Raw genomic sequence first — 13,977 nt, forward strand, 5'->3', positions numbered from 1 at the left:
CGGGACTGCCGTTTGCAGAGATGGCTGCTGGCATCGGTGACGTTTCTACAAGCAGGCAGCAGGGCAAACATTGCTGCTCCCCTGTGGCCTGGGCTCCCCAGTGTTCAGCCCTCACTGACCTGTGCAGGTCAGAAGGCCATCCTCCTGTTTCCTGGTCACTCCAGGAAGACATCTGGGGGAAGCAGATGAGATGTGGTTTGTGATGCTCAAGTGAAAGTCGCTCAGTCATGTCCAGCTCTTTGCAGCCCCATGGACTGTAGCCCAGCCAGGTTCCTCTGTCCGTGGGATTTCCCAGGCAAGAATACTGGAGTGGGTTGCCATTCCCTTCTCCAGGGGATCTTCCAGATACAGGGATCGAACTGGGGTCTCCTGCATTGCAGGTGGATTCTTCACTATCTGAGCCACCTAAAACTGACTTCCATGTGGAACCTAGTATATATGGGGGTGGGGGGGTGGGGGGGTGGGGGGGTGGGTTGCATTTTAAGAGTGACTGGAATCAGGGACCTGGGAGTCAGGGAGCTTCTGGGGTCTGTCAGTGCCCTGAGCGTCCTTGGATTCCTCCAGCTCCCCTACCGGCACCCAGCCACCCTCTACTGCAAGGAGGGAAGGCCCCACAGAAAACCGGGAAACAGGTAAACTTCACCTTCTGCACAGCCCGCGTCACTGCTCAGCTGTCTTCCTGACCTCCCATCTCCAACTCCAGAAACCCCCAGACGAATCTTTTCCGAGGAAAGAAGCAAATGTTTCTGCGATGGTGGACACCGTTCTGGTGGCATTACCAGCCCTGGAACGTGGTTCACAGACCCCCGGTTTGTGAGGGCTGGCTGGGACAGGTGGCCCTGAAGCCACACTGGGCGCTGGCTCTCCTCGCGCGCTCTGCCGACCCAGGAGACCCGGGTTGAGCCTTGCCAGGGGTCAGACTTCCGCTCCCCCGGGGAAACAGTGAGGGTCCCCGCCGGCTCCCGGGAACTATCAGATCAGACCCCCGACCTGGAATCTAAGTCGTGAGGACTCCAGCGTCTCCCCCAACGCCTCCTATTTTTCCACCATCAGGAGGTCGAGAATCCGGGGTGGGGGTCGGGGGAAGGGCCATCTGACTGTGTGCAGGTGACTGACGTCCAAAGGACAGTCTTCCTTCGGACCAAGAACGCGACACTGACCGCAAGCCAACAGATGCTCAGGCCGCAGACCCCGGGGCGCGCCCTCCCGCTGTGGCGCCGCTCTCCGGCGAGCACCTGTCTGTAGGCTGGATGCACGAGGACCTCCGGGCGTTCTCAAGGGGCCAGTCTTGCGGCGGCCCTGAACCCTGAGCCCGCGCAGCAGAGTCAGCCGGGCGGCCGCGCTTGGCCCCTCGCCGCCCGCGGAACGGGGCGTGGAGCAGATGCTATCGCTGGTCCCTCCCCGCGCTCGGGCGGGGTGGTTCGCAGGCTCAGCCGCGAGCGGAGGCTCTAGAGCCGCAGTTCAGCCCGGGCCGGAGTCCGCGCCGCCCAGGGCAGCCCCGCGCGGGGCCCGCGTGCGCCCGGAGCCCGCGAGGCGGAGCCGCGGAGAGGTGGTCGGCGCGCGGGCGGCAGGTGGGAGGCCCGGCTCCCGAAGGCAGTGTTTACCTGGCTCGCAGGAAGCCCGGGAGGCGGGGGAGGAGCGGCGGGCGCGCCCGGCCCTCGGAGCAGCAGCCAGACTGCGCCGCCGCGCCAGCGAGGACGAGCCTGCGGCCCCGGCGACCGCGGCCGCGACCCCGAAGGCGGCGCCGGAGCCCCGGGACCCCGCGCGCTTGGGGCCCGGGCGGCGGGAGGCGGCCCGGACCCCGCGGCGCCCTCGGCCTGGAGAGACGATCGCCACGCGGTGGGTGACCTCGCCGGGGGCGGGCGGGTGCCTTTATCTGCGCCCTCGGAGCGGGGACGCGGGAACGGGGCGCAGGGCTTCCCCGGGCGGCCGCGCAGGTGGCGGCAGGTGGCACCCGGGCGGCCACTCTGCGAGGGGTGAGCGCGGGTGTAGATGCCGACCCTGAGCGGCGGGGCTGTCCCCGACGGGTGTCCAGGTGTGGGCAAGGCCGGGTCGGGGGCCGGGGTCGCGGGCAGAGCGTAGGAGGCGCTCGGGGTGGAGTTTTGGGTGGGAGGTGGCAAAGGTCAAGGAGGCCACCCTGGGCGGTGCGGGACCGCTGCCTGGGCGAGCTTCAGGGCAGGCCGGGGTACCCGCCGCTTAACGCGCCCCGTAAGGATACGTCTGGAGCTTACCGCCGACTCCTGCCTGCCCCCTCCCCCAGCCCGGGCGAAAACCAGTTTCCCTTTGAACGCCGAGGGCGGCGACAGGCGACGCTCCGGGCTTCCGCCTTCCGGAGGCCTGGCCTGGCTCCGCCGCGCCGCCGCGTCCACCTGCGCCCACCTGCGCGCCTGGCGCCCGGGTGTGAAGCCCCCCCTGGGCCCGGGACTGGCCGGCGTCCCGAGGGTGCCGCGTGCTCTGCACGATCCCCAGGCACCCGGTGGCTCTGGCTCCTCTGGACTGCTGGGGGCACTGTCTCGTTTCTCCCAGGCTCTCCTTTCTCCTCTCCTTTCGGAAGGCAGAGGGGGGGTTTGGAGAAGCCTTAGAGTTTCTCTGGGGATCTCAGTAGGACTCTGGCAGGAAACAAGCGCCTTTGGGTTTCTGGTTCTCTGTTTTCCAGTAGCGACAAGGTGAGGGAGTCCATACCGTGAGTTCACAACCTCTGCAGCGCGGCTGGAGTGTGTCTGGGGAGACCCAGACCCGGTTGGGGGCGCTGGCTGTTCTGACAGGGACTCCACACCTGGCCTGGAGAGATTCTCAGAGGAAGGGCGCTTTAGGGTGTGTCCCATTTAAGACATGTGGCTTTTGGACAAGACCCCCCAGCCCAGGGAAACGGTTTGCAGAGTATGGCCCAGGAGTCTGCGACACCCCGAGAGCCGGGCTCAGTCCTGCCCCCGGCTCCCTGGCAGAGTCACGCTGGAGTGCTGGGGGCCTTCGTGGACGTGGGGAGCTGAGAGGGGTGCAGACCCAGACGGAGCTAGGCCGGAGCAGCCCTTCAGGAAGGGATGGTCAGCACTGGGTCGCAGCCTCACAGCTGTTTCTCCCAGTTCAGGGGAGGGGCCGTCTGTCCTCCAACTTTTTTTTTTTTTCCAAATGGGATAAACCAAAACCTGAAAGGAGGGAATCCAGTTAAATATTATGTAAAATGGTGGCTGATAGTAGCTCCCAATGGTTTAACTGTTCCGAAATGACTACCTTTACTAACTCAGGGTTAAACAAAAGCTATTTGGTTCAAATTCACTTTAAAAACTTTCCAAACTATCCCATTTCTGCCCAAAGACAAGAACACTTTTGAGTCACTTGTGCTGTGATTTGGTGTTGAACCGCTCCAGCCTGGTTTGGGCTGGGAATGGCTCTGGCCACTTGCCCTGAGGAAAGGCATCCATGAAGGCGGAAAAGGGCAGAGACCAAGGTTTCTGGCGATTCTTCCTTTTTCCTCCTGAATTTTTAAACATTAATGGGAGGTTACGTTGTTTGACTTTTAGTTTCTCTCTCGAGTCTTTAAAAATCTGACACTGGATCACAGCTGTCCCTGGGCCTTTTCTCCCCAGGTATCCAGGTAGCATTTCTGACCACTTCCCAGTGGCCAGGCCATCTTCTGAGAGCTGCGTATCATTGCATTAACAGGTGTAATACCCTAGGATGCCCTCATTTGATGTAACTAGCCTATTAGAACTCTCATTTTCACTGAGTAGGAAACCAAGGCACAGAGATCCCCTGGGGGCGCCCAGGGCTCAGTTCCAGAAATCTGACACCAGCCCCTGTTGCTGCCCTTCAGGGCGAAGAGGGCAACTTGCAACACCCACCGAGCTGCCTTTTTCTTCTCTGGCTTCCCTGGTGGCTCAGAGGTTAAAGCCCCTGCCTGCAGTGCGGGAGACCTGGGTTTGATCCCTGGATTGGGAAGATTCCCTGGAGAAGGAAATGGCAATCCACTCCAGCATTGTTGCCTGGAGAATTCCTTGGATGGAGGAGCCTGGTGGGCGATAGTCCACGGGGTCGCAGAGAGTCGGACACAACTGAGCTTCATTTCACTTCTGTTTAAAACCCCACCACTAACGGGTGGCTACACCCAGCAAAGCGTGCTTCCTCTGCAGGGTGGTGGGACTGGAAGGCTGCTGTCTCGTCTCTGTTCGTCACCTCTTCCCTAACTTCCTCAGCAAAGATATCAATAAAGAGGGAAAGACAGTTCTCTAATGCCTCAGCACGGTTTTTAGTAAGTCATCACAAGCAGTGAATCACTTCCACTGGTCCTTTAGAGCCACTGAAGGAAGCTTAAATCAGCCTGAGCTTGGGGGCCCCAGGAGGTGGGTTTAATCAACAGTAAGTGTACAGTAATTTAACCAACAGTGATTATAATGATGCTGAAGCTCCAGTATTTGGGTCATCTGATGAGAAGAGCTGACTCATTGTAAGAGACCCTGATGCTGGGAAAGACTGAGGGTAGGAGGAGAAGGGGACCACAGAAGATGAGATGGCTGGATGGAACCATTGACTTAATGGACAGGAGTTTGAGCAAGCTCCAGGAGATGGTGAAGGACAGGGAAGCCTGGTGTGCTGCAGTCCATGGGGTTGCAAAGAGTCTGACACGACTGAGCCACCGCAAAACAGCAGCAGTTATACGTGGGGAGGCCCTGCTGGTCCAACGTCCTCCTAAATGCGTGGCCTCAGGCTTCAGCCACAGAAGCAGAACCAGCAGAGACACACACGCATGACTTAACGTGAGGAACCGGGGCCAGAGAGGCCTGCAGGCCTCAGGCCGGAGCTCTCGGGCACGAGCTGAAGCTGCCTCCAGAGAAAGAGCCAACCTCACGTTACAGCCGGGAAAAGATAACCAGTAATGCATATTATGAAGCTCTTAGCAGTGTCTGAGAGTCAATAACTGTTAAAAATTCATAAATATGGATCAGAACTCTGAGCATCACTGAGTAAGTGTGAGGCTCTATTATAATAATAATAAAAAAGATGGATGCCCGGAGAGTGAGGATAGACAGACTCGGGTGAAGTATCTGGAATGTACCAAACATTCTAAGACTCAGCAAAATAAACCACCCAAGAGGAGAAGTAACTGAGCAGGCTGGCCCAGAAGAGAAAGCCCAGGGGGGCTAGGAAAATGGGAAGGGATGTTTAACCCACCAGTTCTCAGAAGCAGAAATCACATCAATGGGATAATTTTTTATACCCATCTGTAAAGATCTTACCGTCTGTGCCAAGTATTGAGGAAGATAAGGAGAACTGAGAACTCCCATGGTGGTGAGTATAAATAAAAGCAGACACTTTAGACAAGAGCCCAGAAAAGCTGAAGACAGACGTTCCTGTGACCCGGTGCTTTCAGTTCTGACTGCACCCTCTAGGGAGAACCTGGGCTCAGCCACAGGGCACATACAAAGGTTACTCCCAGAAGCAGTTTTTAAAAATATATATTTATTTACTTTTATTTATTTGGCTGTGCTGAGTCTTAGTTGCGGCCGGTGGGTCTTTTAGCTGTGGCATGTGGGGTCTAGTTCCCTGATCAGGAATCAAACCTGGGCCTCCGGCATTGAGCGTGCAGAGTCTCAGCCACTGGACTGACAGCGAGGTCACCTGGAAGCACTTTTAAAAACCTTGTATTTTGAGATCGTTGTAGATTCACATGCAACTGTGAAAAATAATAGAGCTCCACATGTGCTTCATAACATCTTGCAAAACTATAGAAGATATCGTAACCAGGAAATTAACGTTGGTACGACCGATCAGAGGGGTTGAGATGTCACATTTCACCAGGTGACATGCTCCTATGCATCTGTGTGTGGTTCTGTGTAATTTTATCACACGTGGATCATCGCGTGACCACCCACGCAGGTGGGACCATTCCATCACGAGGTCTGCAGGCTGCCCGTTGTGGCCACAACCAACTTCCCCTTCCTGCAGCCTATGCCCTTCGCAGCCACTGCTTTGTTCCCCATTTTCTGTAATTCGTCACTTTGACAATGCTGTTTAGGCGGAGTCACACAATATGCCCCCTTCTTTTTCACTGGCTTTTTTCACTAAGTGCAGTTCTCTCGAGATGTCTCCAAGTTGTTCAGTGTCCAGACAGCTCATTCTTTTTTTTATCACTGAGTAGCATGCTGTGGAACATATGCCCCCCACCCCCTGCTCCTCTAGTTTTTTTGGTTTTAACCATCCACCCTTTGAGGGATCCCAGCTTGTGGCTATTTGAGGGCACCTACTATGACGTACAGGTTTTTGTGAGAACACGGTTTTTGGTTTTCACTTCTCTGGGATAAATGCCATTGCTGAGTCATAAAGCAAACGCGTGCTCCAGTTCACAAGACTTTGCGCTGTGTTTTCCCAGAAAGTTTGCAGCGTTTACATCCCACCGGCCAGGTGTGCGTGGTCCTGGGTCTCCATGACAGCATTTGGCCCTGTCTTTGCTGGGTATATGAGCTGTTCTGACAGGTATGCGCTGAGACTTCACCGTGACTGCGGTCTGCGTCTCCATCACAGACAGCGATGCCCGTCTTTCCATGAGCGTGTCTGCCATCTGCACATGCTCCCATGTGCTCCCATGCTCCCATGTGCTCCCATGCTCCCATGTGCTCCCATGTGCTCCCATGTTCCCATGTGCTCCCATGTGCTCCCATGTGCTCCCATGCTCCCATGTGCTCCCATGCTCCCATGTGCTCCCATGTGCTCCCATGTGCTCCCATGCTCCCATGTGCTCCCATGCTCCCATGTGCTCCCATGCTCCCATGTGCTCCCATGTGCTCCCATGCTCCCATGTGCTCCCATGTGCTCCCATGCTCCCATGTGCTCCCATGCTCCCATGTGCTCCCATGTGCTCCCATGTTCCCATGTGCTCCCATGTTCCCATGTGCTCCCATGTGCTCCCATGTGCTCCCATGCTCCCATGTGCTCCCATGCTCCCATGTGCTCCCATGTGCTCCCATGTTCCCATGTGCTCCCATGTGCTCCCATGCTCCCATGTGCTCCCATGTGCTCCCATGTGCTCCCATGCTCCCATGTGCTCCCATGCTCCCATGTGCTCCCATGTGCTCCCATGCTCCCATGTGCTCCCATGTGCTCCCATGTGCTCCCATGCTCCCATGTGCTCCCATGCTCCCATGTGCTCCCATGTGCTCCCATGCTCCCATGTGCTCCCATGCTCCCATGTGCTCCCATGTGCTCCCATGTGCTCCCATGCTCCCATGTGCTCCCATGCTCCCATGTGCTCCCATGTGCTCCCATGCTCCCATGCTCCCATGTGCTCCCATGTGCTCCCATGTGCTCCCATGCTCCCATGTGCTCCCATGCTCCCATGCTCCATGTGCTCCCATGCTCCCATATGCTCCCATGCTCCCATGTGCTCCCATGTGCTCCCATGCTCCCATGTGCTCCCATGCTCCCATGTGCTCCCATGTGCTCCCATGTGCTCCCATGCTCCCATGTGCTCCCATGCTCCCATGTGCTCCCATGCTCCCATGTGCACGCACATGCTCCCATGTGCTCCCATGCTCCCATGTGCTCCCATGTGCTCCCATGCTCCCATGTGCTCCCATGCTCCCATGTGCTCTCATGTGCTCCCATGTGCTCCCATGTGCTCCCATGCTCCCATGTGCTCCCATGCTCCCATGCTCCCATGTGCTCCCATGCTCCCATGTGCTCCCATGCTCCCATGTGCTCCCATGCTCCCATGTGCATGCACATGCTCCCGGGGAGCAGCCTGGTCTTGCCTTTGCCTCCTGTCTGATTGGTTTGTTTGGTCTCTAGTTCCTTGTAGATACGCTCTGGAGACGGGGCTGGTGGTCTGCAGTTCCTCAGGCAGTGTATCTTGTCTTCAGCCTAACCACAGGTGCTTTTGCAGGGAGAAACTTTTTCATTTTGAAGAGATCCATTTGTTGATTTTTTTCTTTGTGTCTTGTGCGGAATCTCAGGCTACTGAGACCCGCTGAATTGAAATCTGCATTGCCTATTTATCTAGTCTTGGCTGTGATGGTTCTTTGTTGCTGTGAGATCTCCCTCTAGCTGCAGTGAACGGGGCCTACTCTCTAAGGTGCAGGGTTCAGCTTCTCACTTTGGGGGTTTCTCTTGTTGCGGAGCATGAACTCCAGAGCATAGACTCAGTAGCTGTGTTACACAGCTTAGTGTAAGCCTAAGTTACACAACTCAGGCTTAGTCGCTCCGCATGTGGAATCTTCTTGGACCAGGGATCAAACCCATGGCCCCTGCTTTGGCAGGCAGATTCTTAACCACTGGACCACCAGGGAAGTCCTAATTTTTTTTCTTTTACGGATTGTGATTTGGGTGAACCCTTGGCCTAGTCTGGAAGATTTTCTCCTGGCTTCTATTTTTCCTACAAGTTTTATACTTACAGTCTACACTGAAGTCAGTTGTCCATTTCCAGTTTTTGTATGATGAATAAGGTTCAGGTGGAGGGTTTTGGTTTTGGTTGGTTTTTGTTCCTACCACGGAATGCCACCTTGCCCAATACTGTTTGTTGAAAAGATGATCCTTCCTCCATAGACTTGGTTTTCCATCTTCGTCATAAATTGTGTCCACATTTTTGTGTGGGTCGATTTCTGGGCTCCCTGCTCTGTTCCCGTGGTCGAGATGGCTGCCGGCCACCCGGATCACGCTGTCCTGCTTACCAGGGCTGAAGGGTGAGCCTGACCGTCAGGTAGTGTGAGCCCTCTCACTTCCTTCTTCTTCATCAGAATCCTGTTAGCTGGGCTGGCTCCTGTACCGTTCTGCACATTTTAGAGTAGGCTTTATCATGTCTACAAAACCCCTGCTGGAATATTTACAGTGTGTGTGTGTGTGGGTGGGTGTGTGTGCGCGCCTGGTCGTATCAAACTCTTCGTGACCCTATGGACTGTAGCCCGCCAGACTCCTCTGTCCATGGCATTTCCCAGGCAAGGATACTGGAGTGGGTTGCCATTTCCTTCTCCAGGGAATCTTCCCAACCCAGGGATCGAACCCACGTCTTCTGCATTGACAGGTGGATTCTTTACCATCTGAGCCACCAGGGAAGCCCCTGCTGTTTCATATGTGCATGTGCACGTGTGTGTGTGTGTGTGTGTGTATACTCTTATGACGTATCTAAAAACCACTGAGTGTTAATTGCTCAGTCGTGCCCGACTCTTTGCGACCCCATGAACTGTAATTCTCCAGGCTCCTCTGTCCATAAGATTCTCCAGGCAAGAATACTGCAGTGGGTTGCCATGCCCTTCTCCAGGGGATCTTCCCAACCCAGAGGTTGAACCTGGGTCTCCTGCATGGCAGACAGATTCCGTCTGAACCACCAGGGAAGCCCCCAGTCCATTAAGAAGCCTAACTAATCTGCCCCACCACCCAGACAGACCATCTTTCTTTCTGTTTTCATAGTTTTCAGTTTTGTTTTTTTTGTTTTAATTGAAGTATGGCTGGTTTGCAGTGTTATGCTCACTTCCGTTGCACTGCAAAGCAATTTCCTTACGCTTATATTCCGTTCCATGTTCTTTTCCGTTACAGTTTATCACAGGATATTGAATGTCATTCCTGGTGCCATACAGTAGGACCTTGTTTATCTGTTTTATATACAGCAGTTTGTATCTGCTAACCCCAGGCTCCTAATTTATTTCCCCACTCCGTGTCTGTGAGTCTGTTTCTAGACAGACTTATTTTCTGAAAGGACACAGGAAAATGAAATGATGGTGTCCAGACAGGCTCTGTCAGCATCCTGGGGTCAGACCATTCCCCAGGGGGTGGGGGCCCTCCTGCCCCCTCTGCCCCCCGCTGGGGAGCCAGGTGTAGTCTGGGGCTCATCGCTGTCCCTCAGCGACACTCTGAATGAGTGGCGTCTTCCTCTCTTTACAGGCGAGGAGATGTGAATTCTCGGGGGTCAGTAGACCTGGGAGATCCTGTGACTCCCAGGGCCTCCTCTGCTCTGTCTGGTGACCCTGTGACGGCCAACACCGCTGCGCTATGCTCCTGAGGGCTCGGAAGCACATTCTCAAACCCAGGCATGCCTACACCCACGTCTGACCACGTGGACCCGAGTCACTGTCCCCAGGGAGGGAGGGACGGTGGACCACCTCCTGGCCCCCGTCAGCCCCAGGCCCCGTCCCCACGCTGCTCACGAGTGCTGGGAACCAACCAGAAACCAGGGGCTGCTGTTTTAAAAGGGGCCCACTTTTGAAGGAAAGAGTCAGTATGAAAACATGCAAGAGCAGCGTCTCTCTCAGTGGGGACGTGACGCCCACATCAGAACTGCTACCGGTTTTGAAAAGGGGTCAGTGGTTGAGAGCTGGCGACACGGGGGTGCCACCCTCCAGGGTGCGAGGCAGCGTCTCCGAGGCCCAAAGCCACAGCCTTTCACAGGAAATGAGCTTCTCCTCAGAGCCCCGGGCGTTGTTCTTGGGGAGTGACGCTTCTCCGGGGTGCTGTGAATTTCAAGACCCAGGACACAGGAGCCGTTGGCGTGTTTGAGTGAACACACTGGATTTTAGTGTTGTGCTAATGCTAATTACGTGGTAACTAGGCTTGGATTTGGTTTATACCTCTGAGGTGTTAAAAATCTAGGAAACGGTGAGTGGTGGTGATGCTTCTTCTGAAAGCTGAGTTTACTTGGTGGCTTATTGCGTCAGGTTTTGCTTTGATCGGTGGCCAACGTTCATTGCAGACCACCCCGTGGGCAGCTCTGAGGGACACTCCGGGATGGCAGGTCCCGCCCTGGGCCTTGCAGATGACGGCTGAGCACCGAGGTCCCAGCTGCCGGGAGCCCCTCAGCCAGCGGCCCCCCAGCTGGAGTGAGACTTCCTGTATATGGAGGTCGGAAAGGCAGGCAGAGCCACTGGGCGACATGCCCCGCTGTCATGGGGTTTTCCGAAATGTTTATTTCGTAGCATGACTCCTGCAGTCAATTTCCCCTTGTTTCATGGGACGAGGGGGTTGGGAGGTGGAAGCTGGCAAGGGTTTGACTTGTCTGAGTGTGAGGAGCCTGGTGGCCCCATCCTCGAGGTTTTCAGTCAAGAACGGGCTCCCGCTGGCGCCCTCACCACTAATAACTGCACCCACAAGTGTGGGCCTCGCCTTTGGGGTGTGTCAGCGACAGAGGGTCTCCCCCAGACACATCCGGCACCCTCTGCTGCAGTTTGCGGCACCCCCCTGGCAGGAGCAAAGAGCCAGGGGCAGAGACAGCTCCTTTAGCAAAGATGCCAGAACCTCAGCCTCCCCCACAGCGGCCGCCAGCCTCCCCAGAGACGGAGGGCCTCCCCCCTGTGTCTGATCAGAAACCTGCCGGAGCCCGCAGAGACGGCGGGCGGGGACCGAGACTGGCTGGGAACAGGATAGGAGCACCCCAGCAGAGCACCTGCAGCGGCCGGAGCCGGACCCCAAGTCTCCTCGGAGGCTGTGGATGAGGATGACACCCAGCGACCACGCCCGACCCGGCAGCCACCTGCTGGCATGTCGGCCAGAGTGCTCATTAAATGCAGAGTCCTAGGCCCTGGTGCCTGGACACCACCTCCAGTCTTGGGGTCTCGGCCCAGGAACGTGTGTTTCTAGTAGTCACGAGGCCCACTGCCCAGTGAGAGGCAGAAACGGGTGAGGAGGGCCCCAGGGGCGTCTCGGCGACACAGGTTCACCTGAACACACCTGCACGAGCTCCCGCTCATCCACTTCAGCACGACTGAGAAATTCTATTTCCTGGTAAATGACTTTCTGTTCAAAGAATGATTCATGGAAAATCACACCCTGTACTGGCGGTGTGTTCCTGTGCGTATCGCTTATTTTTGATACTCTCTCCATTTAGGGGGTGACATTCTCTTTCGTGCCTCTGAGCGCTGGCATATCTGACAAGGAATATTTATGGATATTCATCCTCTCCATCCGGTTTCTTGGAGAGTTGGAACCTAACATTTTTGCTAAATTGCTCTGAGACGAAAGCTCCAGAGCTGCATTATAGGCGCCCAGATGGGGCAGCTGCACAGTTTAAATTCCCTGATTCTCCAGGACACTCAGAGGCCACCCCATGCCCTTCCAGAGGCCCTGCATGAAGGAGACATGGCTCTGGCCCTGAAGACTGAATCGTAGTGTGTCATCAGGGAGCTTGGGGTCCTAAGATAGGTTCCCCAAGGCACTGCATTTGCGGAGCACCTCACAAGATAAACAAAACCTGTACAGGAGTCCTGACGAGGGGCTGTGCCAGCAGAGGGCCGCTTCTGACCCTCCTAGCAGCCCTGCGCCCCCCTGCCTGCAGCCTAGCTGGGGGTGAGTTAGGGTGAGGGCTGGGGTGAGGATCTGCAGCTTCTTCAGGGCTCTTTCCAGGATGCCCACCTTCCCTGGACAGCTGTTCACAGCAGCAGCTCCGTCCCCTGGTTCTGATCACATTTAGTTTATAAGGGGCTCAGCACTCCAACCCGCACTTACTTTCTGGGAAATTTAGAAGTTTTTCTCATCTCCCACCGTCCACGTAGAGGTCAGGTTGGTGTCTGCTACCTCTCTGATAGCTGGTTCCACTAACCCTGATCATCACCATCCAGCTGACACCCAGAAGAGTCTGAATTCTGCACAGGTCACCTCTAGTCCTTTGGCACCCTGATGCAAAGAGCTGAGTGACTGGAAAAGACCCTGATGCTGGGAAGGATTGAGGGCAGGAGAAGGGGATGAGAGAGGATGAGATGGTTGGATGGCATCACCATCTCGATGGACATGAGCTTGAGCAAACTCCTGGAGACAGTAAAGGGCAGGAAGCCTGGCGTGCTGCAGTCCATGGGGTCGCAGGGCGTTGGACACAATTTAATGACTGAACAGCAGCAACAACCACCACTGTCCAAGTCCTCTTTACCAGCCAGGACGTGGGACATCCTGTGGGACATCAGCTCACTGTGTTGCCTTAAAGGACCACGTCAAGCAGGAACCTAGACACAAATGATTCTCGTATTTTAGGGGCTAGGTTTCTCAGAGTGTGGTGGGGGTCAGGGTGTGCTTCGGTTGTTTTTATTCTGGTCCTTTTGGATGTCTGAAAACAAAATAACCCTGGACTGACAAGCTAAGACCAGGGGTTTACGAGGTGGGGTCCCATCCGGCGCCGTCTTGCTGGAAACAGAGGATAAATTATATTTCAGACTCAAGCCCAAAGCATCACTGGTTTTGAAGGATCATTTGTACTGCTGTATGGCAGATGCTGTCTGTTTTAAAAGGCAGATGATGATTACTTTATTCTGTCATTATCTCTGTGTGTCAAGACTCATTTTTAAAGAGAGAAGGATTTGAACCAGGTATTAAAAGCTAGCCTTGTTGATTTCAGACAGTGTTTGGAAATTGTTATGTGAAGAGAAAAAGGACATAGCAGTACTGACTTGGCAGATGGCCTTTCTGAAAAGGCAGGGAAGGGTCGTGTTTAAAGCCACATTAAGTAACAGTCCTAACAGTAAAACATGCGTATTTATATGGAAATTTTTACATAGGATTAGCAACACCAAAATAAAGTGTGTGATGGGAACTTAAAGCAGATTTTAATGTGAAGGTAGATGAAAACCTGTACAAATATTTATACTCTTTTTTAATAAAACTTCATTCTTTCATGAAGACAGGCAAAGCCCCAGATGTCATTTCTGTGGGCTTCTGTGGCAGAATCACCTCAGAGCCTGGACTCTCTGAGACTTAACTTCATTGCTTTCACAACATGTGGGCTTCCCAGGTGACTCAGGGGTAGAGCATCCGCCTGCCAATGCAGGAGACACAGGAGATGCAGGTTCGATCCTCGGGTCGGGAAGATCCCCTGGAGAAGGGAGTGGCAACCCACTCCAGTATTCTTGCCTGGAGAATCCCATGGACAGGGGAGCCTGGAGGGCTACAGTCTATGGGGTCGCAAAGAGTCGGACACGGGTTAGTTGAGTACCAGGCCTTCCTTGGTGGCTCAGCTGGTAAAGAATCTGCCTGCAGTGCTGGAGACCTGGGTCCGATCCCTGGGTTGGGAAGATC

General features: G+C 55.1%; 1 protein-coding gene across 4 annotated transcripts in view; it reads left to right on the forward strand.

The window, feature by feature from the left end:
* The first annotated feature begins 1,149 nt into the window (after positions 1–1,149).
* The window catches only part of MBP (myelin basic protein), a 105,836-nt gene continuing 93,008 nt past the window's right edge, over positions 1,150–13,977 (forward strand). For 2 of the 4 annotated variants that reach the window (XM_069569144.1, XM_069569146.1), the window contains exon 1: positions 1,315–1,839. The gene's annotated coding sequence lies outside the window, so the exon portion shown is untranslated. Of the gene's footprint in view, positions 1,840–13,977 lie in introns of all 4 variants that reach the window. The other 2 variants (XM_069569143.1, XM_069569145.1) reach the window with 2 other exon arrangements.

Source organism: Ovis canadensis, chromosome 23 (genome assembly GCF_042477335.2).
Source record: "Ovis canadensis isolate MfBH-ARS-UI-01 breed Bighorn chromosome 23, ARS-UI_OviCan_v2, whole genome shotgun sequence".
NCBI lineage: Eukaryota > Metazoa > Chordata > Mammalia > Artiodactyla > Bovidae > Ovis > Ovis canadensis.